This window comes from Haemaphysalis longicornis, unplaced genomic scaffold (assembly GCF_048455015.1).
Source record: "Haemaphysalis longicornis isolate Haplotype H1 unplaced genomic scaffold, Haemaphysalis longicornis Haplotype H1 scaffold_6, whole genome shotgun sequence".
Taxonomy (NCBI): domain Eukaryota; kingdom Metazoa; phylum Arthropoda; class Arachnida; order Ixodida; family Ixodidae; genus Haemaphysalis; species Haemaphysalis longicornis.
In genome coordinates, this window is record NW_027526407.1 from 204,983,304 (window position 1) to 204,996,238 (window position 12,935).

The window sequence follows — 12,935 nt, forward strand, 5'->3', positions numbered from 1 at the left end:
AGACACTATAGTTACAAAGCTATTAGCGCTGATAGACGAGCTTCATGGCTGGCACGGGAGGGACAGGGCAGGGGAGGCTCTCAAAGGCGGCCGAAGGTTGAGGTTCGTTCTGCCGTTCTACACACAAACTCTCTCATAACGGCATCCAATTGAAGTTCCGCCGCTCTCTTCTTGTGCACGTGGAGCAGAAGAAGGTGTGTCAGCCTCCTCTGCGTCATTCGATTGCGTAAGAATGTTTTTACTCGCCTCAGAGCACTGAAAGATCGCTCTCCTGAAGCAGCTGACGCAGGCACAGAAAACACGAGTTGCAGGTACCGCACAACCTGGTCCATCATCTCTCGCAGATCTGCAGACTTACCCTGCAGTATCTGTAGAATGCGTTCACTTGCGGCCGGACCCTCGTCACGCAGGAGCGTTGGGAGAAGCACGAGTGGCGCTGAAAGCCTACTGATGTCAAAATCTGCAGCGTGTACTCCTAAAAGATCATTTAGGTCATCTGCCGCGAAGTATCGACCTTCAGCAGCGTCGGCGAAAATGCGCTCGAGGCCAATCAGCTGCTCCATGCCAGGCTGTTCGAATCGCCGTCGGATCTCGTTGGTGATACGATCGATAGCGGCAAAAAACTCTTTTCTCTGTGACGACTTGGTGTCAAGCGCTGCAGGCTCCCGAGGCTTGTCTGTAAACTGAAGCCTTCAGGGCGGCTGCGAAACTCTAGGCACACTAGGTTCCTTTAGACCTAACTCTCTTGCCCTTGAGTTTGTGCGCTGCCATAGGACGTCAAATGATGCGTCAGACCGTAACTTTGCCAAGCGGTCACAAAGGACTTCTGCTGCTTCTTTGGCTCCTGCAGCGCGGTAAACTGGGCATTGAAGAATCCTCGCTAATTGCTCGCATGGGCCAAAGAGTGCTATAGAAAGGCTAATCCCTAGTAAAGTTTCGAACTTCTTTAATACCTTCTCATATCGCTTCATGGCTGTCTTGCTTGTGTCACTTAGAGAGCTTTGAACTTCTAGCAGTTCCTTCAAAGTCGCCTGCACCCTTTCATAGTTCTCAACGAACCTTTCCATTGATTTTACTCTTACTGTCCACCTCGTTGGGCACAGTGGTAACAGTAGGGTGCTTGGCCCGGAACAATCCTGCTCACCGCCATCATTACCCGGAGGAAGTACGACGCTTGAATAAACAGTCTTCCTCTTTTTCGATTCCAGGATTGCATTGGAAACATCCTTTACAATGTTCATGGCGTCGCCGACGACACCGCAGTTCCTTGCTACCTCCTGGAGTGCTAAGTCTAGGCAGTGGTTGCTGCAGTGCACAAATATTGACCGTGGTTCCGCTTCGGTAATCCTTTTCTGCACGCCAGTAAATCTGCCTGTCATGTTCGCGGCTCCATCAAAACAGTGCCCCCTTAGGTTATGGAAGTCCAAGCCCAGACGCAAAATCATGTCCCTCAAGGCTTTATACAAGGTCTCAGCCCTGCTGTCGGGTGCATTGTACATGCCAAGAAATTCCTCGCGAACTTCCAGTGTTATTCCGTCTACCCAACGCACACAAAATGCGAATTGCTCATTCCCTGTTATGTCAGTAGTACCGTCAGCTATGATTCCATAAAATGGACTGCATTTGATGTCTTTGATGATGTCCCGCTGCACAGTGTGCGCCATGATTTCAATGAGCTCGTTCTGTATGTCGCTGCTGAGCCATTTATCTCGCTGCTCCAGCCATTTCTTCAAAGCAGGCACGTCTTGTGATCGTTCATCTAGCAGGTCAAGAAGATTTCCGTCATCCTTGGTTTGCCCTTGCAAAGCTTGTCCCGTACGGCCTAGGTAGCGCACTGAACTCACTATTGCGCGCAGAGCCTGCCTGGCTTCCTCCTGCTGTCTGCTGCTGTGTTGAGATAACAACTGCACTACACGGATTCCCTTTTCTCTCGACAGTTGGCGGCTCGCGGAGAGGCAGTGAAATTGGCTCTTCTCATGGCGCTGACATTTTTCAATACCCTTTTTCCAATTATTGAACCCGTTGCGAATAAAACATTGTTCCACTGCTGCAACGTCTTTTTCTCCTGTTTCCTTGAAGGCTAGTTGACATAAATGGCAAAACACGACGTCGCGTTCGTAGTCGTACGAGAGCCACGTGAATTTCTCAAACCATGCATATTTACAGGACCTTCCACTGTGGTTGCTTGGGAATTTGTAGCTCTTTGGCGGCAGTGATCGAACATGCGGGGGCGAGTCGTTGTGACTTGCCATTTCCATCGGAGCGCAGGCGCCGCAATTCGAGGTTGCCTGACTGAAGTCTGTTGCCGAGCGGGCCTCACCAACTGGTGCCACCATTTCTGGGGTCTCTGTAACAAGTGAGATAAAAATAATTATTAGTCGATCCACACTGTATGAGTCGTTTTTATAATGCGGTGAAAAAAATAGCGAGGAGTGCTAAAAATGCGCGGCACGCACAAAAGAGTATGAAAAGCACATGAATAGCATGGTAGAAAAAAAAAACATCGCAAAGACGTACCGTCAATATTCGCTGCTCCTTTCGCATGGTCATCTGGTTGACTTTCATGACAGTTGTTTCCTGCTGCCAGCCCAAGCACAAATACGAAGGGTCATTATAAACACATTAATAATCAAACTGGCGACAAAAAAAAATGTGACGCAATATACCTTGTGAGCAGGCGCGTAGCCAGGATTTTTTTCGGGGGGGGGGGGGGGGCTAAGGTTCAACCGTCCGCTCGGGGGTTTATAAAGCGCGTTTCGGGTCTCTTATGCTAGTGACGTTGATTATTGTGGTTGTATTTTGCCGTGCGCAGTTGTAATCTCCCGCAGATGGCGATCGTTCAGAAAAGAATTGTAAAGTTCTAATTCAAACATTCATGGCACCGCTCATGTGGAAAAGCCACTAGGGGAAGGTGGCAGGGCAATGGCAAAAATAATGCAGTTTTTAAAATATAAGTAAAAGAATAAATACAATGCTGTGCGATGTGTAACAAAAAGATACGACATTAAAGTTAAAAATTCAGGGCGAGACATGACCATCAACACAAACAAGTGTGAGAAAAACCTCTTACATCGTAAAACAGGTTGTGAAAGAATGTATACGGGCGATATGTCATGGAAAAATAAAAAATGCATGTACAAAAACGAAAGCGCGAACAAAGCCATTGAAATAGTTTGTTAGGAAAGGCGATGTCTCTCCGAAGAGGAAATGACAATATTTATACAAAAGAACGTGGAAGTGGTGGAATAGAAACAAGTAAAATGAGGCAAAATAAATGAACTTCAAAATTACTATGAACTCGCGTAAACATCATGAAGTCAACATGCATATATTTCAGAAAAATTGTGCACATTGCCAGCCAACACAAGACATCAGTTACAATGTAAAGTAAGATCAGTTGAAGAAATTGACTTACAGGTCGAGGCATCGCTTGTACGTGGACGCTTTAATGATGAGCTCTCCCAAAACCCGGAGAGGCGTTTCTGTTTTTTAGATATTGCCGTTGTTGCGTCCGGAGAGCCTCGGCACTGCCATTTTATAGCACCGTTCCCTAGACTCTTGGGCTAGGGATAAACGCAGCAAAACAAAATTACCCAATCGCAAGAATGAAAATGCCTCTTACTGCAAAACCGTCCTCGGGAGGTGTTCCGCCATACGGGATGTGGGAACCGCATGGTACAGTCAACACGGGCACGGCACCCTTGCCGGTTCGTAAGAAACGGGAGAGAGGGGTTCAGGGGTGACACACACAACGAACATGGACATCTTTTATTGCGTGCTTATTCCGCAAAACCTCCATGAATTTTGCCCGCGCTCGACTCACTTCCAGCTAAAGCACCTATTTGCAGGATACATTGACCCTTCACTGTTCTGCCGCTTGGGAGAGCTAATTGGTCACTTATTGTAGAAGTCTGCCGGTGCCTGTGCTGCAGTGTGCTTGTGCTTCACGCAGTGCTGCATAGACAGGGGAAGATTACCTGTCCCCTTCGGAGAATATATCACAGCGCTCTTCAGCAAGCAATGACAAGCGCCCCTCTCTAGGGAGCCTACATAAGCCGCGCCTTCGTCTTTTAGGGTGGTGCCACTCTTTGACACAGCTCGTGCCGCCTCCCGCCGTCGGGCAGCGTTGCCAGCACACGTTGCCATAGCAACGGGGCCGATACGGCGCCATGTTGTGCCCCAGTCGGCTCACTGCCGCCGTGTGCGTAAGGCTGCGTCTTTGCCGCCCGTGACTCGCGGTGACTTTTGTTGACCACGGGAAGGTTTTCGTGACCATGCCAGCTCGGTGAACGTGTGGGGAGTTGTGTGAGCACCAAAAATGCCCGGCTGTTGCGTTCCGCAATGTACGAACCATTGCAGAAAAGGCACACGGATGTTCCGCTTCCCGGCCAGCCCGAACCGAAGAAAGCGGTGGCTCGTACAAGTGAAAAGGGACCGCTGGGAGCCCACTGCTGCTTCTCGTGTTTGCGCTGTGAGTATTGCACCTCGCTTCATGTTTTTCGCACGCGCACTTGCAGCTATATTCTATTATGTAAGTGCTATGCACCTGCAACGCTTTCACCGAGCGCCGTCGTGTCCTCAACGTCTCCTCCGTCGCCGCAGCGCCGTTGCGCGCCGGTAGCGGAGGCCATGGCTGTTTTGATGGCTTCCAGCGACGGCTGCGCGTAGCCGAGCGGCAATTTAGCGTGCGAATGCAGCGTGCGCGCAAGTGGATGCTTTGCGTGGTTCGATTATGCCGGATTACGCATGCATGAAACGTGAATGTTCAAAACTAAGCCTGGTTATAAAACATCCCCGGAATCGGAAGGCCCGGACCGTTAACGCTTGCTACAAAAAAAAAAAAAAAAAACGCGATTCTCGTCACTCCGACAAAAATTGGTCGAGACCAAGCGACAAAAGCGGTCACTGAGCGACTGCCAAATCTTCGAATGCGCTGCAATTCAGAGTTCGGCAATCGATTTTGAAGCTGCCGTGGGCTGGATATTCATCGGGTCGCCGAAAAAATTGGCTGGCGCCCCCGTAGGCTTTGTGAAATCTCCCCCTCTACCGTAGACTCGCCTCGTAGGTGTTGTGAAATCCCCCCTACCGTAGACGGGCAATTGTTCCCTGCGTTGCTTGTGCTGATATTCCGTGCGGGGGTGGAATATATGATTGATTCTTTCATGCAACACTGCCAAACGGCGTATGAGGGGTCACTAAAGTCTGCAAAGATTTCTGTGGCGAGCCGCCCCATAAAAATTCCCGTACTGCAATTAGAGGGCATAATCAATTTCCATTCCAAAAGATAAAAAACGCGCGAAAGCGATCATTCTGCCTCTCGAGCGAGTAATTCAAATGCATTATGTGGTTTTCAATTATTGTTTAGATTGACTTTTTTTGTTCTAGGCACATTTTGAAGATTCAAGTTTTGAGCAGCACCGACAAGATGGACTGAAAAAGCTGAGGCCGGATGCTGTCCCAACTCTCTTTCCCTATCGTGGTAAGAACATATCTGAACTCGTTATATAAAGCCGTAAAATGGACACAAATTTAATTTTCCTTTGAATTTGTGAATCTAGTTTGGGTCATTCAGAGAAAAGACAAACTCATCTAAATGCATTGCCTCAATTGCACTGCGGCATTTCGCTCTTGTTTTTGTTTACTCAGAACATCTATAAGGAATAGTAATATGCTTTGTGTGGTGCAGACCATTCAAGAAAGTGCGTGATAACATTTTGCTTGTAATTTTTAGTCTGCAAAGCGAAAATAAGTATTGGAACTGTTTGCTGAGTGAGAATGCATAGGCAAGCATGTTATTGTAGTAATGTTTGTATGTTTAATTTTTTCCAGCTGCTCCAAAACACCGGAAGTCCCCGAAGAAGCGCACTTCTGCCATGAAACCTGCGAATTCGTCTAACACCAAGCGTGTTTGCACATCTGGAGACATTCCACAGCTGCCTACGGATCCTTGCGACATAACGAGTTTTGAGCACGGTGTTCAGTTGAGTGCTCATATTTCAGCAGCCGTTTTACAGCCAGATGCTCTTCCTCATGACACTGCTGAATTCGCGAGAGGTGATCCTCCAGAAGCCCACTTGCTGTCAAGTTTGCCCACCAACAAGGCAGCAAGCATCAGTACCAGCGATCCTGAGTCCAGGCTTGCTCACGCATTGGGAGATTTCTCATTTCCTCTACCGCCTGCAAACAATCTAGAAAGTGATGCGGACAGTGCTGCCGAGTGCAGGTGTGAGTGTACATCCGTGCGTGTGCCCCTGCCATTTGTTCCTCCAGCCAATGACGCAGACAGCACTGGTGAGTTTGGGTGTCATCATGAGACAGTAGCCGCCTCTCCACCACACCTGTCTGCCAACAATCTAGCAAGCGACACAAACGCTACTCCAGGTTCATCCGTAGCCATTCTGAAACAGCTCCCTCCCAACACCGTAGCAAATGATGCAGGTCTCACTCCTCCACAAGAACAGTCAACCATGCCAGCTGCATTTATGTTTGGAGGCAGCACAACTCTCACATTGTCGACGTTGTATCGGGAAAATTCCGAGCTCTGGAAAAAAAACGCCGACTTAAGCAGAAGGTGTAAAAACTTGGTAAAACTGCATGAGCAGACGAGATCAAAAGTACCTAGTCTAAACAAGAAACTAAGGTTAGTTCAGCAAGAACTGAACGCATTAAGATCATCGACATTTCTTGCTGCAGATCAAACGAAGACTCTAACAACAAAAGGCAGGGTTCGCAAGTGGTCAGTTCAGACTATACGCGTAGCCCTCCAAATAAAGCACGCATGTGGTACAACAGGCTACGAATTGCTCAGGTCTCTGTCATACCCACTGCCATCTAACCGGACATTGATTCGAAGAATGCAAAACATTCGCTTTCTGCCTGGTGTACTTACTGAAGTGCTGGATGTTCTAAAGCGTAAGGCAGAAACAATGGAAGACATTGAGAAAGATTGCGTCCTCTTCATGGATGAGATGGAAATTAGTCAAGGGTTTGAACATGACCGCTCTCTGGATTGCCTTTTTGGGGGTACGACACTTCCAGAGTCAACTGACAACGTTGCAAACCATGCCCTCGTGTTTATGATTGGAGGTCTAAACACGAGGTGGAAACAGGTCATCGCTTACCACTTCACTGGTCGTTCTACTGACGGAAGCCTTTTAAAGGAGCTTATATTTCATTTAATTGCGCTTTGTTTTCAGGTGTCCCTGAGAGTTCTTGTTGTAACAAGTGACATGGGAAGTGCCAACAGGAAAGTGTGGCAGCTGCTGGAGTTTTCAAGCCACAGGCACTCGCAAACTGTCTGCTCTATACCACACCCTCACTTGGATGGTAGGGAGCTGTATTTCATGGCTGATCCTGCTCACGTTTTGAAAAACATACGTGGGCAGCTTCTCCGCTCAGGAAGTTTTACCCTGGGGAAGGAGACGACAGAGGAGCATTGCATCCCAGGAAAAACTGTTACCCTTGAACATGTTGAGGCTGTTCTCGAATATGATAAAAAAATGACCTCAAAATCGCTAACAAGCTGTCGGACATTCATGTCAGCGATGGACATTTCGCAAAAATGAAAGTAAACATCGCAGTGCAGTTGTTCCGTGAAGCACCTCCTGCCATTCGCTATCTAATCAAGCTCAAAATCTTGAAGCCGGAAGCTGAAGCAACTGCCTGGTTTTTTGACCTTGTCACTAAGTGGTACACTTTGATGTCATCACGACACCCCATCGTTGCTTTAAGTCATTTTGACCGCGCAAAGCACCAGGAAGCAGTTGGGACATTGCAGCTGGCATGTGCTACATTCACTCGGATGAACATGGGAGCAACTGCACACTGGAAGCCATCGCAGGCCGGTCTTTTGGTGTCTACAACTGTTGTGCTGCGCCTGTCAGAGGAGCTCCTGGCGAGGCGCGGGTACTTGTACCTCCTCACTGCTAGGTTGATCCAAGATTGCCTAGAAAATATTTTTTCAGTTGTGAGGTTGAAGAAGCCAGTTCCAAGTGCGTATGATGTTAAATGTGCACTGAAGGCCATTTGTGTCAGCCAGTTTGTACACACCCCTAAGACTTCGAGCTACAACATTGACGACAGCAGTCATCTGGCTGACTTGCTTGACCCAAGCTTAAAAAAGCTAGAGGAAGACCCCATTCAGCAGGCTGAGGAGTTAGAGAACTTGTTTGTGATTGGACTGACGGAAGCAGAGTGCGACATCGTAGCGTACATCGGTGGTTTCCTTCTGAGGTCTGTTTTAAAATCTATAGGTAACTGCAAAAGCTGTAAAGCAGTACTGACTGACAGTGCTCCTGGGAAATACAGCAGCCTCATCCAGTTGAAGGAGTACGTGAAAAATGCTGGAAATCTGATCCAGCCAAGCATGTCTGTAATGACAATTTTGATGGATTGTGAAGAAAACTTCAAAACGTTTGCTGAAATGGGTGAAGTCATGAAGGTGAAAAAGCCATTTTCAAGCATTCTGAGTGCCCTGCAGAAGTCTGTAAAAATGCACTTGGGATGTTGCAGTTTGCACAAGCCTACTGTAGAGAAGCTGCTTCTCGAAAAATATGTCCGAACAAGACTAAAGATTTACCTCAGGCAGCAGCATGAACACAGAGTAAATGGGGCAGCAAGCAAAACCTGTGCTGCGGCAAACTTGGAGTAGTTCAGCAGCCAGCTAGAACCGTAGAGCGTACGCAGCTGCGATAAATTTTTTTTTTTATGTGAGGACACTTGAAGACTTGGGTGTGGTACGTTCAATCATAATTTAGGACTGCCTTTGTTAAGGACTCTATGCAACTTCATTGCCGTACAATGATGATAAAGGAAAATTGATGCCTTTTTTGTATAATTTACATTATAGTGTGTTCAAAATAGCTGTAAAATATTTTACTGCTAACATTTTCTTTTGCTGTTCCTCAGTACCAGCCCGAAAAAGGCATTCAAAACCAAGAACAGTGGTGTGCCTTCGTTCACATTGCACCTTTCTCTCGAGACGTTGCTCTCCATTGTGTCAGTTGCTCACGACGTGTTTTTGTTCTCGACTGATGTCATGTAATTTTCAGTGGGGTAATTTAAATTAACCCAGTGGGGCTTGGGGAATTTTCTTATTGATTTATTCCCCAATATTTTGGTTCATGTATGTATCCTTGCTCAAAGTACTACTTATGCAGACGTGTAAAATGCTTTCTCACTGTCATCAGTGAAGCAAGCCGTATTCTTCTCTACTTGCTTTCTCCTTCATTAGTTATCTCTGCGTTTGTCTCATCAGCATTGTCCACCTGTGTAGCCCATCTGGGCTTTAATCTTGCTCGTTGCCTGTGTGTTCAGTTTTTTTTCAACTGCTCCATTGGAAAAAAGTCACGAATGAGTGGTAACTTTTACATGCATTAGTCTGCTACGTAAAGTGCTTCTTGAAATTCGATGCCTTTATTAGCTCGGACACATTTACTTTGTGTGTTTTGTTGTATTTCCCATGTACGCCTGTTGTTCGAGAAGGGGGCATCTGCATGTCACGCAAGCAGTGCAATAAAAGAATTTTACGTGAAGTTTGTCTTCCTTTATGCGTGTAATGAAAGTACGCTTCAAGGCATGATGACGTGTATGTTCGGCCATAGATGTAATATTTTGTGTTGCCACCTCAACAATATTCTTTTTAGTGTGTGTAAACGTGTTAAATTACACATTGGGCACGTTAAGATGCCCAGTTTGGGCAGAACGATTCAAGCATAGGCTGGGGAGGTTCTATAGGCAACAGTGGTTTAGTCTGTGCGGGCCATTTTTATTGTATCGGAAACTTTACTACTACACCGATATTTTCTATGCTATAGCATTTGCGGGGTACCCTAATAACATGTGCCTTGTATCTGCACAAAAATGCGTAATTTGAAAAGTCAACCTATTCAATTGAATAATAGTGCATAAAAAATAAAAGGGTAATAGTGCCAAAACAATTAAAAAAATGATATAAAAGCCAAAAACTGAAAATGAAATTACCGTCTCTCTAATCGGGCGTCATCGTGCAATTACCTAAACAGAACCTTCCCGGGTTAAGAATGACGGCGAGGTAAGGCGACATAAAATCTCCGGCCATTTCCACTAACGTGAAACCTTGGGAAAAGCGAAGCGTGCGGTGTACAAGTGTATCCTCGGCGCTTTGGCGTTTTTGCCACGGAGGTGAAACCGTTGGGGGTAGAAGGATACAGCTTTGAAGCGCAGCGCGTTCTAGCGCGGGGCATTGGAAAACGAGTGACCTGGTGTGTTTTCCTAGTACGCGTTACGCTTTACCGTAAGGCGTAAACAAGGGTCCCGGTGTTTTAGTGCCATGACTACATCGACGACGACATGAGACGGCCACAGCCCGAGCCATTAAGGGGCTTCGCCCCTAAAAGAGACGTGTTCCTTCAATGCCACCAAGGAAATGAAACGTTCGTGCAACAAGCGTCGGAAGAATGCTTATGTATTAGCAGATAATTCTGAGATATATTTCGTGCTTGCCACCGAACTGACCTGCGAAAAATAATTGCACCGTAGCACGATTCTGCATGTGAAAAACAAGATAGACCGGCTATGCGCCACATCGAGCTCCACGCACAAAAAATCGCGTATTCGCGCGCTTCTACGTACAGCTAGGGCCTCCAAAGGAGGCATTGGCAAGCCTTTACCAAGGACGTGAATGCCGCATTAAACGAATGATCCCACGATCTCAACTGTTCCCAGCAGCAGGAAGTTTTTGGAAAGCTGCTTGGCGATAACCACTAACCACGCACTATCGTTTCGAAGCAGGTCGTTCTAGAGATAGCCGCGCCTCCATAGGCGCGGCGCATGCCGGCTCCCTGGGTCGGGCGGGCACCGGGGCCCAATATGGCGGCCCGTCAAGTTTGGCGGCCGCCGCAGCCACCGTTAGGAAACCTTGGACTCTGCTGTCGCCACCCTAAACGACGAAGGCGCGGCTTATGTAGGCTCCCTACCCCTCTCTTCCCCGTCTCAAATTACTCCAGTGCTTCCTTGCTTCCTCCTCCAAAGCGTGACGCGCCAATTTTCCCCGCTGAGATGAAGCCTTGCGTTTCCCTTCCGGGCATGTCCGGTGGCACGTAGCATCGCCGAAGTGTGGTATTAGAGAGGGCATTCGTCGCGGATGGGGGATTAGTTCCGCGGGCCTGCCTTCGCCATGCCCGCGCCTCCTCGCCCTTGCGCGCGCGCAGGCGCAAACGGGTCTCGGTCAGTACGGGCACAACATATTACAAGAAGCGGTGAAAAGCGAAATGACGCCCAGGCAAGCCCATCTCCCGACGACCTCCCCGCGTCTGCTTTACGTGTACGCCGAAGCGGAAAGCAAGACGATATCCCGAATTCCCAAAAAGGAAGGCCTTCTTGTAGCCCACAAAACCATAAGAAAAAGCGCGAAGGGTTATTTGCGATATTCCTTTGGGCAGTGCCATACCATTTACAGCGGTGAAACGCAAAACTTCCCGGAATGACTCCGCCGACACACAATGACGTCCTGATGTCAAGCAGCGCAGCCCATTAGTTTAACACTGCGAAACATAAGACCACCGCATATACCTCGGAAGGGCGCAGGTGACTGACACCGAGAGAAATTATTTCGAGGCATTCTCCTCAGGCCAAGTCGGGGAAAGCTGAATAGTAGTTTTCTTGGTGCTTCCCCCTCCAAGGCCACGCGCGACCTTCGGTGCGCCATGGGGAGAAAAAAAGTCTAAAAGAAACATTTTCCGTATAACTGCCGTTCATGGCCAAATTTAGTCAGTTCTGATAAAGGGAACCTATGAAGCTTTGAAGAGGTATTTGGTTGGAGTATATTTATTTGTTTTCGTGTATGTTGTGACCCGACCACACATTGAATTCCTTGAATTCCGTTAATTCCTTGTACAGAAAACTGCAGTTTTCTGTACAAGGAATTCACCTTACAAACGAAAACGCGTGGCTTTGGCGTCCCTTGCGCTGAGCGTGGTTGGGGCTGAGCTGACCCGAGGGGGCCGTCGCCTGGGGCTGCACCCCTCCGCAATTCTTTTGATTGCTGTGCTTCGTTATTTGTAAGCCCATGCATCTGATAGGTGTTTAGACGCGAATTTCCCTAATGGTCGCACGCTCGAAGCAACAACGTCAGTTCGAAGGATATGCGACTTTGTCTCACGTGATCTGCCCGGCTGTTGGGTCCGACCGGTTTTCCTTGCCAGGAAACGGGAAGGGGTCTACTGGACGGCACTAGTATAAACTTCCTTTTATGCATCCAATTCTGCCTCGCATGAGTATATTCTCGCCTACATTTCGCACTTGCTTTGCCCGGAAAAAAACTTGGCCGGCGGCTATGCAGGCCTATTCTCATTCTGCATTTTGAAAGGGGGTGCATTTTACGATGCCGCACATTTCTCCCACCCTCCAGACAGATTTTTTTTCCTTATTTTGCAGATGCGGCTCATGCGGGAGGGCGACCACGCTTTTTTTTTTTTTTTTTTGAAGTTTTACAGGGTGACACCGGGGGTCTTTAACTTACTGCTGTCGTTTGTGAAGAACGACCTCACGCGGCAGTGCGCAGTGCGAGAGCCTCTGGAGCCTGGGGAGAGACTCGCAAAGCTCGCAAAGAGAGACTTTTGTAAAGCATTGGACCACACAACCGCCAGTTTGAACACTTAACTATAGGTTTTGTGAAAAATTTGATTTCAGAGTAAGCGGTCGAAAAGTGTGGGGGGGGGGGGCCCTGCCCCCTGTGCAAAAATGTTGGGGGGGCGACCGCCCCTCCTGCCCCCCCGGTTCCGGAGTCCCTGTTTTCTGCTCTTCTTGCACCTATCAATCGGCGATGCCCGAATGGTCAGTTACACGGCCAGCTTTAATGTAAAAGCTGTGGAAAACGCAGGTGGGTATTAGAACCGTGCGGCCGGTAGACATTTCTGAATTGGCGAAGTTGAAGCCTTCACAAACGAAGACGACTG

The 12,935-nt window shown here is 48.0% G+C and overlaps 1 pseudogene; it reads left to right on the forward strand.

Moving 5' to 3' along the window:
* Positions 1 to 7,351: 7,351 nt before the first annotated feature.
* LOC144141310 (uncharacterized) lies at positions 7,352 to 9,533 on the forward strand (annotated as a pseudogene).
* The last annotated feature ends 3,402 nt before the right edge of the window (positions 9,534 to 12,935 follow it).